The following is a 14,247-nucleotide window of genomic DNA, read 5'->3' as shown; positions in this document are numbered from 1 at the left end:
ACTTCCGTCTTTATAGTTGTGAATGGTATGCTTCCTAGTTGCCATAATTTTGCTTTCCATTTTTCTTGCTAACCTGAATGCCTTCTCTAATGAATCAGGTTCCCAAAGGCGCACATCATGTTGGATATTATCCTTTAAAGACCCTATGAACACATCAATCCTATGCTCCTCTGGAATATCTTTTACCCTTATGTTCAATTTTTGGAACTCCTCAATGTGCTCCATTATTGAACCCTTTTGTTTGAGACTTATCAATTGGCTAAAAAAAGTGTTGCTTTTTGTATCCTCATAATGTGCTATCAATTCTTCCGTAAAAATTGCCCAAGTGATAAATTGTTTACGAGAACAAAGCCATTGATACCATACAAACTGATTTGGTTCCAAATATAAAGTTGCCATACGTACCTTTTGTGTGTTTTGCACATTATTGAGATCGAAGAATTGCTCCATCTGTAATATCCATGTGGCGGGATCCTTGCCATCAAACTTCCTCATATCGATTTTTGGAACATGGTGAGTCTTCGATCCAACATTAGAGTCTATGGAATCATGATTAACATTTCTTTTGTTCTCATCATGAGTTTCCTTTACTACCTTTTCACCATTAGTGACCCTTTCTTGTAGCAACTTCTTCAATTCATCCATCTTATCATCCATGCCATCAAATTTAGCGTCAATCTTAGCTTCCATGCCATCCATCTTAGCTTCCATTCCCTTTATCTTAGATTCCATGCCATTTACCTTAGATTCCACGCCACTTATCTTAGCTTCTGTTAGCTTTTGTGAGCGTGACATTTGTTGCACTTGTTCTTGTAATTTTGATATATCATGTAGCATTTCTTCCTCTTCTTCATGAGTCATGCTAGAGCTTTCAGGTTCCTTACTAGGTGTTTGCATTTTCTTTCCTCGGGGCATCAGTTACCGATAATAATGCTTTACTATGCCCTTTGAATTCCGTTAAACCAAGCTTACACAAAAATTAAAAAAAAACTACACACCTTTTTTCACTTTATAGAAGCCTGATATTGAATCTGATGTATCTCTGTAATTTCGGATCATCCAATTCTAAAATTGCTACCTGTAGTAGCCTTCTGCGTCCTCTTTCCAATGCCACAAGTCTGAGCCAAATTGGATTCTCCAAGGAAGAGTTATGTGAAATCTCCCACAGTGACTTGCTTTTAGACTGGTTCAGTAGAGCGAACTTGTACGACGTGCCACGAGTCACTGTTTCAACCTTTGAATCTGAAACACACGCACAAGAAACTACAGTCCGTCCTCTTTCTGTACCTTTTTACAAAATTTCAATCCGATCCTCAGAGAGAGAGTTATGACGATTTTCCCCAGGTCACCTGTTTTGAATGTAATTCAGGAGTCTGCAAAAAGACCAACTTCCTCAGATCATATCTCCGAAAATATCGCGAGAAAAGCTCTGAAATTCGGACCCAAGGTTCAGCGCCAATTCTTCTCAAATGGGTTTTTTTTGCGACTTCTGAAATATCACAGAAAAAAAGTTATAGCGAAAATTCCACGATGACCTGTTTGGAGCAGCGAAACCCTAGAATCCAAAGCTCTGATACCAAATGTTATGAAACCAGCTCACACAAAGATAGAAAAGAGAGATCCACGCCTTAGAATTCAGCCTCTTCGAGGGGGCAACCTCCTTTACATTACATAAATGAACAATTCTTGGATGATACAAATGACAAAACCTCCTTTCTATATATAGGAGTCTAAGGAGTCACAATATAATCCAGCCGACCTAACAATAATAATATAAAGCCACAAAAATAACAATAGAGGGATTCTATGGGGCACAGAAATAAAAATATGGGGGTAATAGGGGCACAACAATATAAATAAGGGGTATAACTACAATAGTAATGGGGTAATCACTAGTATTATAGGGACCCAACACATTATGTAGGCCTATCGACAATGGAAGCATTACATTTTGGGGAAGGAAATGGTCATCCACACAGAGCACTGACCCTTGTTGTTCATACAGACCCAAGGGAAATTGTAGAATGATCGCCATTAGAAGTGGTCCACATACCTGCAACAGTTCCATTTGAATATCTAGTATAAGAAGGGCATCACCAATAATGTTGTAGACTGCCTCAGTTGACCACCAATCATGGTGCTAACCACCGTGATCAACTCTTGTGGGTACGAGACTTCTGATTAGCCACTTCTCTACAAAATCGACCTAGAATTCGGCCACACATACCAGACACACTTGGACGGTTAGCATGTTACAGATTTTCACCTCCATGATGCCTTGTTATGCCACCTGGGTCACCTTTGTGTTCCTTCAAGTGAGCGTTCCAAGATGATTTGGGAAGCATATTACAGTCGAGTTGCTGGGCATTTCGGGGCCAAGAGAATGGTGGCAATACTGCAGAAATATTTTTGTTGGCCGAATCTTCGACAGGATGTCAAGAAGTACATTAGATCATGCACTACCTGCACCATTTCCAAACCGACCATCAAGAAGCAAGGCCTATATACCTTGCTTCCTACCCCGAGTCGACCTTGGCAATCCATCTCCATGGATTACATGTTAGGCCTTCCTTCCACTAAGCATGGAAATCACTATGTTTTCGTGGCCATCGACAGGTTCTCGAAGATGGCCATTATGGCGACCTGCAAGAAGAATATCACAGCAGAAGCCACTGCTAAACTCTTCTTTGAACGTGTGTGGGTACACATTGGGATCCCACAGTTTATCATCTTAGATTAGGACAGCAGGTTCCTCAGTACATTTTGGTCCTGTCTTTGGTCGATGTTGGACACAAAACTCACTAAGTCCACAGCCTTCCATCCTCAAACTAATGGCCAAATAGAGGTTGTCAACAGGATGATCGTACACATTCTATGCATGTACAACTCAAACCATCCACGCACATGGGACGAGAGCCTCCCCAATGTTCAACATAGCTAGAACCAGGCTCTCCATAGCTCGACTGGCCACAAACCTTTTCAGGTGGGCTTGGGATTCCAGCCACTATGTCCCATTGATGTGGCCATCCCATTTGCAACTACTCACGTAGATTCAACTCATGTCCAGTCTGAAACAGATAAGGAAAACAACTTCATTGAAAAAATCCAACATATTCACCAGTAGGTCCATGACATTATGGAGAAATCAAATGCCAAGTACAAGCAGCGACATGATCAACATTGAGTGCCATACAAGTTTCAGGTGGGCGACAAAGTCTGGTTGCATTTGCAAAAAGAACGGCTTGCCGAAGCCTATCGGAAACTCAGACCACTTTGATATGGTCCTTACACCATTACCAAGGCTGTGGGAGATAATGCATTTGCACTCAGCATTCCCCCATTCCTTGGCTTGTACCCAGTGTTCAATGTGGACTGCCTTCAGCCATACTTTCCACCATTACTAGACACTTCCGACATTACAGAACAACTCACACCCACAGAGTTAAATCCAGACTGCATGGAACAAGCTGCAACTGATTGGATTATAGACACACAGATCAAGCACACTCACTAGCAGAATATCCAACTGCATCGAGTTGTCAAAGCAGGCCAACTCCTTCACCAGGGCAAGTGGCTCACTAGGGACCAAGTTCAACAGAAGTTCCCTCATCTCATGGAGGAACTCAATGCAATGGGGACCATTTCTTCCTAAGGGGGGAGAAATGATCTAGGTGGATATTGGTGGCCACCCACCAATGCCACTTGGATCCCCACCATTGCTTCTTTTAGTTTTTTAGTTTCCTTAGTTATGGCACTACTAGTTTTTTGGGTCCTAAACTTTCGGAGCTATTTTGAGGCCCTAAACGATGTTTTTTTGGAAATCTACCACCAACGATTTTCTGTCGAAAATTGTCTTTTCTATTGTAATCATCGAAGATATATTTTCAATGGGCTATCATGTGCATCAAACAGAGATAATATGACCAGGTCGTTACCTTGGGAAGTTGGCTGTCCAACTCACCCGAACAGGGCCGATAAACTCTTGGTGTTACATCTCTTCGAGTTAGGGTTTTGGTTGTTTAGGGTTTGCTCTTATTGTTAAATAATAAAAAGGCCCTTGAGCCTCATTGTAAGGTAGTTCAGAGGCATGTAGCCAGCACATCTCTTCTTAGAGATAAGCTACCATCGCCCTAGTTGGTTATTTCCATTCTTGTTTGTAAGCATATTTCAGTATTTTACATTAATGAAATGAAGTATTATTTCCATTGCATCTCTGTGTTTATGTTTATCTCTGTAATTTGTTGCGTTCCTATTTAAATCAGGATCATTTATCTTCATCTATATGGATGAAAGACTTGGAAACATCACTCTTCTGTTGCAACTCATCTCTTTGAAGTTGCGACTCCAGTTGAAGGAACTCAATTGTTTCATGTGCTTGTTGTAGATTCATTGAAATATCAACAAGAGTTGCTTTGTTGATTCACACCATGTCTTCAGCAGTTGAGAGGATCAAATTGTTGAGAATCTTTAACACCCAAATGCTTTTTGCCATTTGAACTTCCTAGAACTCACACTCACTTGCTTTTAATATTTTTTGGATTTTATGAACTCGCTCACTTGATGTTTGGTTGATTGTTGCACGCTCGCTTGATCATGTTTTAACAATTGAGTGTTTTAACTCACACTTGCTTGCTTTCATGCTCGCTTGATGTTGTGAACTTTGCACTTGCTTGAACTCAAACCCTTGATTGATCAAAATAAGGGTGTTAAATACTATCAAAAATTCACCCAAGAGAAATGCTTACAATGATTTGAATGACTCAGTTAAAAAGCAATGGATTCAATTGGTTTAATTGATTCCCTATCAACTCAAACCATGGGCGTTGGATTCAACCAAGAATTCACCCTTACAATTCAACTGAATTTGACTTTGATTACAATCCAAATTACAAATTATGATTTGCAAGTTACAGTTTTGTATTGAGATTATTAAAAAATGGTGCAAGTGCAATTTTCAAAACATTGTTGTTGAATTGCTGCAAAAATTGTTGATGTAGATGACAACTTGATTGGATGTTGATGTAGAAATGTCATTGACAACTTGATTATGTATTGTTGCTTCTTGATTTCTTGCAGTTTTCTTGATTACATAATCTTGAATTAAAATGATTATGTGCATGCAATTCGCTAATTTGTTGTGTGCTACATGTCTACCATATTAGAAAGATACCACATGAAGGTTAGTGTCAAAACTAGACAAAAAACAAAAACAATATCAAGAATCATGCGCCATAACAAACATACACATGGTGTACCTAAGATCCCCTTATTCAATTTCGGGTGGATTTAGGACACAATCACCACCAAAAAGATACGTTTTTATTTAAGTATGAGACTATATCAACCTTCCACTTCCCAAGCAATGATAATTTCAAGCTCACACTCCCTTGAAGCAACTTCTCAATTACAAATTTGACTTGACTTTGAAATGGACTTGATTAAGTCACTCCAAAAATTACAAAATATACTCCTTATTGTGAGGATTGCAACAAGGACATGATTTCATTTGTTGGTGCAAACAAATCATAAATACACTCACACAGAAGCGTCATCATCATACTTTGGGGTTGTCAGACTGGTTTGCAACCTTCTTTGATATACATGTTTTGAGTACATACCGAGGGGTGCACTCCCTTCATTTCTTTTTAACTCCAAGCAAAGGCATACAAGTGTCCCTTTAGCATGTTGCACAACTTTTCTTCGTGGTGAACAAAAAGAGATGGGTTAATTTTCAAAGTTTTCTCAAGGCTTAATTTTATGGTTTTGACATGGATAGGGTTGGAATTGGCTAAGCATAGATTAATCTGATGGTTTTCCTAGGTTTCCTTTACTACATCTTCTAAGGAAAATGTGCTAGGAGTTGGAATTTTGAGTATGTGATCAATCAAATCAATTTCATCTGGCTATCCCCCTCCCATGGTTGTTTCTAAGGCATAGAGCTAGGTGGAATAAACTTCATCTTGTTCCTCCTCTTCCAACCATAAAGGTAAGTCATGTTCTAGAGATGGTTGGGCAGGAGGATATAGGACTAACTTCTTAGACATATGCCCATTCTTGATAGTCATATTCCCCCCTACAGCTAATGTAGGCATGAACAGTGGCTAGTCAGGGCCTCCCAAGGATGAGAGGGTACCCAATGAGCTTGGCCCTAGGCTGGAGAACTAGGAAATCTGCAGGGTATTCCCAAGGGTCAATGCAGAGCAACACATCCTCCAAAATCCCCTCAAGGGTCACTGTGGAGTGGTCTGCAAGTTGCAAGACCATTGTGGTCTTTCTCAATGAACCCATGAGATTGAGATTGAGCATGGCGTCCTTGGCCATCACATTAATGGCAGCCCCAAGATTAATCAAAGTGTGTGGGACAGTGGTGCCATTAATTTGCACATCTACTACAGGGCTTCCAGGGTCCAAATACTTTGGACAGATTACCTGCTCCAGCGTTAAGTCGAACAATTGTCTAATGACATTAATAGTAGGGGCATATCTTCTTCGCCTCCCTAGATGCTTGAAGCACTTCTCCTTGATCAATTTGTTGTAAATAGGCACATATTTTATAGCTTGGAGAAGTGTAATTTTGACACATAGATTTTTCAATTCTCCCAGAAGTTCAGTCTCTTCTGGGGTAGGCTGGAGAGGTTGGGTTAATATCTTAGGAAAGGGTTGTGGGTTTACTTTAGGTATGCTTTCCTCTCTTCCTTCATAAACCCCCCTAGGTGGAGGTATAGGTTGGTTATTCGGGAGAACTCTCTCAGATCTTAGGTTCATTTCCTGAATTTCCATAGCATAAGCTAGGTATGATGTCTCTCCATTGTATGCTTATTGTGCCTATCTGTTGTTCGGGTTTGAATTTGGTTGGGTAGACATCTAGGGTTGTTTGGGTGGAGCAGAGTGTAAAATATAAGGTTGAGCAGGTGGTGAAGGAAATAAGGTTGGAGCATTGTTGTATGGGGGCCTCCACCCCTGGGGTGGTGCATTCCACTGAGGTTGTGGCAAAGCATATGGTTTAAATGACTAACTAGTTGGTTGGGAATCATACTAAGGTGCGAAGAACCAAGGAGGAGGTGTGGACTAGGAAGGATGCATAGGAGGACCCCAAGAGGGAATGGATGTGGTTTGTTTGGGGTTGTAATATGCATGGGATGACCCTTGCATGCATGATGGTATGACCTAGGCCCATGGGGTCTCCTTTGGTTTATGTAGCAAAGTTGTTCAGTTAACCCTTCAACTCCTTGATATAAATCTTTTAGTCCAGCTAGAGAAGAGACTTGTCTGTGGAGTGGTTTTCTTCATAGAATGAATATATTTCAATCAAATTCAATGGGAATTCATTTCTAGGGTGCCTCCTGGTGCATCTAGGGTAGACAATTTCTAAGGCTCTCTCTTCTTCCTCCTGTTTTCTCTTAATGTGCATAGTGTCCATCTGTAGGGAAATGATTTGTAGAATCTCACTCTTGAAATCCTCTAGCATGTTTCCAATTTCACCCTTGATGGATGAATTGGAAGAGGATGGACTGACCATAGGTTGACTACCCCTACCCTTTTTCCTACCTGCCCTAGAATGATTTCTAAAGATAATCTTGATATCCTCACAGGGTAACTAGTAGATGTCCCCTCCTGCTAACAAGTTTAGGGTATCCAGAAGATCTTCCCTTACTCCTCTAAGTAGGACTAGCTTTAGTGACTCAGGTTCAAGTGTGCACCTGACCCTTTTGTAGCTAAGCTAGAATCTTTCTTCATAATCTTCTAGGGATTTATCATGCCCTAAGTTCATCCTAAAAATTTCCTCTTTAATGTCTTTATACCTAAAATAGTCTCGATACTTGTTGTTGAAGTCTTGCTGCATCAGAGCCAAAGTGGTGATGCTATCCCTAAGTAAACCCATGAACCAACACAAAGTTGCATCCTTGAGAATGGATGGGAATAGTTTCAACTTCTCCTCATCATTGGTGTAGTCATAGGTTCAGCATATGACAAAAAATTTAAATAGGAAAGTTTCTGGATCTTATGTGGTCAGAACATGGAAATGAGGAAGGGAAGAGAGGATTATATTCTTCATCTTAGTATCCCCATTGGTTTCCCTGATGGGGAAGCCACCCTCAACTCTTTCACTATTTCCTCTGTCATTTCTATTTTCAGCCATTGGATCAGTAGGAATGGGTTCTCCTTCTTCTTCTTCCCCTGTAGGTTCTTCAAATATTTCAGGTTTCTCACCTAAGGGTTCCTCCAATTCATATCCACCAAAGAAGAGGGAAGGTTGGTTGTTTTAAGCAATGGGGATATTTGGCAAAAATTTCCCTAAGTTATCCCTATTCCTATGAGGCATGAAAAAAATATTTTTGTTTTGTTTTGAGTTTTTTTTTCCCAAACTTTGAAAGTGATTGCATAATTGAAATTGGAGACTAAATGAAAACTACCTGACTGAATGAAAACTAACTATTTGAATGAAATCTTACATGCAAATTGGAAAGGAAAGCAAAGAATGTAGAATGAAAAATAAAGCAAGTAAATTACTCTTGCAAAAATGAAACTACTGCAGAATATTAGAAACAAGAAATGGAAGAAAGAAAGCAGTAATCACATATTACTCAGACACCTCCCTAGCAATGGTGCCAAAAAGTGATGAGCACTAGTATTGCAGCAAGAATGTTGCAACTCTTGGGGCTACCAACTTTACTTTATCAACCCGGGGTTCGTACAAACTTGGAGGTGATAATACTCTATACACAAGTAAAAGTGATGGTTCTTCCTTTTGTCACTGTTCAGCTAGTGAGACACCACAAGGGTTTTTCAAACCAGACTTCTATGGATTCAAAATAAGCTTGGTTACTGGTGAGGGAAAGAGAAATCTACTCTAAGAGGAAGCTCGTCTACCGTAGTAAGGAAAAAGACTAAAATCCAATGCTAAAACACACCATTACTACCTAACTGCTAAGAGACTATGTTTCAGAGGGAATGCTAGATTAGCATGTATGAAATTCAACTCTCTTAGGCATGTAAATTCAAAGCATAAACATTCTACTATTGTGCATGTAAATGGCTACAACAAATCTATTTTTTTCTTTTTGTCTCCTTCCCTTTTTTGGAGAAGTGTGAAAGTCAATCTCTCTTGGTGATGTGGCAGGTGGCATAGGGATGCTGGAGGATGGTTGGAAGGTTTGGGGGACCCTTAGGTGACCTTTCCTAGCTTCCTAGAGGTTTTCCCTCAATTCGGCCTCAAAACAGGTCACTACAGGAAAACCTACACGATGTCCTAAAAACCTAGAGGATTCCCTCTATTTCTATAGGATATAGCCGAGAGAAAAACGATGGGTGATAAAGGTTATGGAAGGCCTAGGGAAGGTGGTTGGTGGAAAAAATGAAGTAAGAAAATGCCTAGGATCACTCAGACCTCAAAACCAAGGTTGGGAGATGGTGCGATTTGCTCAACATGCTTGGAGGAGTTTCCTTGAAAAATGATGAAATTGGTGAGGGTATTAGTGAAAGAAAGGAATGATCATGGATGGATGAAGTTGGGAGGAGGTTTCTGACTATGAGATCTCTCTTCTCTTATGAAACAACTGCATTGCATCAAACAATGATATTTGCCCAAAAATCATGTAAACAAGAAGAATTTCAATAAGCTACAAAAATAGATTTTAATGAGCTAGCTGTCTACTTCATGCATGAGGAAAATTTGTAGAATAAGGTGAAATCATTGATGAGATCCACTGTAAGACTGAACATGGAAGAATTGATAGATAAATAATACACTTGCAAACTAATGAAATGTTGGCTTAAGCACACTAGTCTCTAAATTCTATGAGAAAGTAGGATTCTGTCTTTTTTGGTGCTGCATAGGGGTCCTTTCCTCAAATCATGGTCCCTGAAGGAAGAAGTGAGGCCAAAACACCTACTGACATATTTTTGATATTCCTTTTATCCCTTCTAACTACTATTGAAGTAAAGCACAAATGGAAGAAAACTAATAAACAAACTAATCAAATCTATACGAATTGCAACGAGATACTTATAAGGAAAATTTAACCATGCATATATGAAATTAATCTAAGGATACATATACAAGAAGAGGAAAATTTACTGGTGTGCTTGGGCCCTAACCCAAGAGATTCATCCCTCTAATTTAACTCAATTTTGGATTAAGAAAAAGCTCATTTTCATTATCAAAATAGAAAATTACATAGCAATGTCTTCCACGAGTCTGGAACTCAAAAATAACTAGTGTTTTTACAACAAAAATTCGAATCCTAATGAGGCTCTAAGCCTCTTTATTTATACAACTAAATTCCCCAATGACTTCCTTAAATATAGGGGGCTCAACTCCCAAACTCAAGATAAACTAACTCTTTGATTGTCACTTGTCCGGCTGCCTTTTGATCTTCATCACTTGGTTTCTTGTACTCCGAGCTAGTGTGATTGATGGAGGAATATTCGAATGAGGGAGGAGTAAATGAGGAGGATTTACCTCCTACAATCTCTCTTCCTTGTCCCATTTGAGTTTCAGCCTTTAATCTAGCCAAAATTCCCTATTTTTCTCTCACAAACCTGTATTCAATGCACATATGCACATTAGTCCACTAGGCATAATATCTTACTTTGACTCATCTCATTAAGCAAAATATAATCAAAACATGTATTAAATTGTGAGAAGAGTTGATTTGACTAAGCTAGGAGGTGAATTAAGGTCCATATAGTTACCCAATGATGAGGTTGCTCAAACATTTTCCATAAATTCAAGTATTTGTCAGTTATCATCAAATACACAGAAATTAGTTACAGTATCCAAGATAGAGAGTTTGTAAATGATTTCAACTAAAAAACCATATCTAAGAGGAGATAACCTACCATATACATTTTCTAAAGTGCCTGTGGCCACATTATTAATCCTAGGAATAGAATTAATATTGAAATCTTTAAATGAAGAGATTAGCATCCATACCTCTTGTTGATAGTTCTTGAGATTAGGTGAAACACAATGAATTGTATTATGTACCCGACGAGTGATGATTTCTGAATCACCTATTACTTTCAATGCCTCTACCTCAAGGTCGATAGCCTTCTTTAACCCAAGTATGAGAAATTTGTATTCTGTGATGTTATTCTTGCACTCAAACTCCAGGCGATGGGAGATTAAATATCTGTTCTTGTGAGGGTCTACTAGAATGCAACCTTCTCTGACGCCCTCCTATATCTTGGATCCATCAAAGTACAATGTCCAAAATGTTAGTAGCAACTCAGTTAGTTTCTAAACTAACAATATTTACATCGATATTACAAAGGTTATTATCACTATTTAGATTACTAGGAAGGAGTTCCTACTGGATGTCTGATGGTAGTGAAGTTGGTTGTGCAAGATAACATCCAAGGTCAGTTTCTAGAAAATAATTGCTGAAAATATCTTGATCTATGTAGATGGGTTCACTAAGAGCTTCTAACTTGGTAACAATATACCTCATTAAGGACTCACTATTGACTTAGATCTAGTTTTTCATCCCCTTGTAAGAAAACCATAAGTGGGACTAGTCTGTAGTGAAATAACATTGTAACTTACTAGACTAATCCCTACTTAATACTAAATCTTAGGCCTTTGAAAAGTCCATAATAATGATGTAAATATATTGATTAAATCTATGATCAAAATATAATCGAATTATGACATTATTGAGTTCACTGATAACTTTTACTTGTTATCTATTTAATTGAATAATTATGGCATTTGTATTTTCCAATTTTGCATTATTTTGTAGTGATATATAAATGCATCACATTTGTAAATGCCCCGGAATCTAAAAGACAATTATGGACATTATATTTAGAAATTTAGAACGTTAACAAGAAAGTGGGACAAGAAGGTATTGCATTTACATTAGCAACATTGAAAACAGATTGAAGGATAGTATTGGACTTACCAGAAGAAGCTTTCGAAGCAATAGTTGTTTTACGTAATGAAGGTTTTAATGCAAAACCTTTGATGATAAATTCCTATTGCCCTACCAATTTTTCTAGCTCATAGATTGAATTGTTAGCACAATATTTCTTCATATCTTCATGTTGACATGGCGAATTTTTGCTATACCAACAAGGGGAACTAACCCGACCACAGATCTTAGTTAGATCTGCTTTCATTTGGGATGGCTAGCTCCAACTAGTTTTATAGGATCCTGTAAACTGCTATATGTGTTGAAAGATTGCTTCTTGGGGGAAGACTTCGATTATATCAACAAAAAAAACAACTCACCTATATGTATCCAGTCCTATCTACACTGCTTCTAACTACTCTAATCTAGTCCTAACTATCCTAATCTATCCTGCAGGAGCAAAACAAAGGAGGTTAAACATCATATATAAATCCCAAGTCCAAATGAATCAATTACTGGTCCACATAAGAACAAGGCTATATTAAATCCTAATCACAATCCAATTACTTATATAGGAATATGCATTCCTTTCCATACAATTAACACTTGAAACTGATGTTTAACAAAGTCTCGAATCAACAACCTTCCATGAATTATCAATGCTATTGAATTACATTCAAATAACCAAGAATAACCACGAATTTCTAGTTATCGATATGCACAAAGAAAATCATATTTTTCTTTATACCAGAAACAACACACTGATCCTAAACATATGAGAGAAAAGGGAAATTAATTTGAAACAATAGGCTCCTTTTTGAACCAAACAATCTTATTTACTCACAATAAATCAAATCTATTTTCTCCAAACAAAAAGCTCCTCTCTCCTATCTGGAGGTAATATTTATGCCTCAAGTCCATGACCCTTCGTCTTCCCCTGTTCTTTTCAATATACCAATCAGAATACATAGATGTAGAGCCATTGGTGTCACTGCTGACACATAGAAGGCATTTCCTGTCACTGGAGCGCTTCATTTCCTGGTGAAATGAATAGATGTTGATTAGAAGAGGATGACTGTGCGTCATCTCTTCATGATGAAACATGGGGCAGTTTCACCTTCAAAATACACAGGCAACACCTGGAAACATGATATCCAACACCTAAAGCCAAATATTTAAATAGAACATATCCGCATAGATAACTCTTCATATTCGCTCATGCATCTTTTATCTGGAGTCATACTTGAAGCTTATGCATCCATTATTTGACCTCGCTTGCCCTCTCTAGGTCCTCACCTGCAGAGATAACCAAAATCAGTCATACTTATACAAATATGATAAAAATGCTTAAATCTTGCCCTCATGAAGCATTTATAACATCAAAAGGGACAAGCATGAAAGAATTGCCCCTTGGGTTTTAACCCATGCATTGATTAAGTCCCATAAGAAAAAATCTGATTTACACTGAAAATCATTGCATAACACGAAACTGGATCCAAAATCTAGACTTGAAAGATTATATATGGGAACCTATACCATATTGGGTCCGCCATATGGGATTTTCCATTAAAAATCGTGACAAAAGCATTTTATTGAATACACAAGAATATATGTGAAAACCCACAGCCGGGCCGTACAGCCGAACTTCAAAAATTATATACTGGAGCCTATAATTATCGACAGGTCTGCCGTATCGCAAATTGATTTATATATGAACCATGAACTCTGCCGATTGCGATAAGCAATTGGGGAGGTGGACCCAAAATACATATGAGCTAGGTTAATAATCCTTTCAGGTCCATAGTATAACACTGTCCTTTGAAAATCGGGTCCAGGACGTTCTATCGAAAATACAAAGGAATACATGGGAAAACCCACAGCTGGGCCGTACAGCCAGACTTAAAAATTTATGCACTTGAATTGATAGTTATCGGCAGGTCTGGTATATAGTGGTGTGCCTTATAGATAAGCTTTGGAACCCGTTGGTTGTGATACGTGATTGGGCTCTGGACCCGATGTGTGTGTGTGCATATATATATATATATATATATATACCAGAGGTAGGTCCACAATGTTGGACTTCCCTTTCAGAAACCCGACCTCAATACTTTTCAGAAAACATAGGAATATACGGGAAAACTGCATTTGGCCATAAGGCCAAACTTGAAATGATATGCATCCTAGTCTATAATCATCATCGGGTTCGGGTGGTAGTGGTGTGTCTTATGTAAAGGCCTCAGACCCCGCCGATTGCGATATGCAATGGGGCTCCAGACCCGAAATATATACATTTTGGTTAATAAAACTGTCGGGTCCAAAAGCAAGGTGCGCCTTATGTATATATATAGCCTAGAAATCCCACCGATTGCAATATGCGATGGGGCTCCGAACT

This window comes from Pinus tabuliformis, chromosome 5_2 (assembly GCF_031772625.1).
Source record: "Pinus tabuliformis cultivar Carrire ecotype Pingquan chromosome 5_2, CPIR1, whole genome shotgun sequence".
Taxonomy (NCBI): Eukaryota; Viridiplantae; Streptophyta; class Pinopsida; order Pinales; family Pinaceae; genus Pinus; species Pinus tabuliformis.
The sequence above is the reverse complement of the archived record's forward strand: the minus strand, read 5'-3'. Positions refer to the sequence as shown.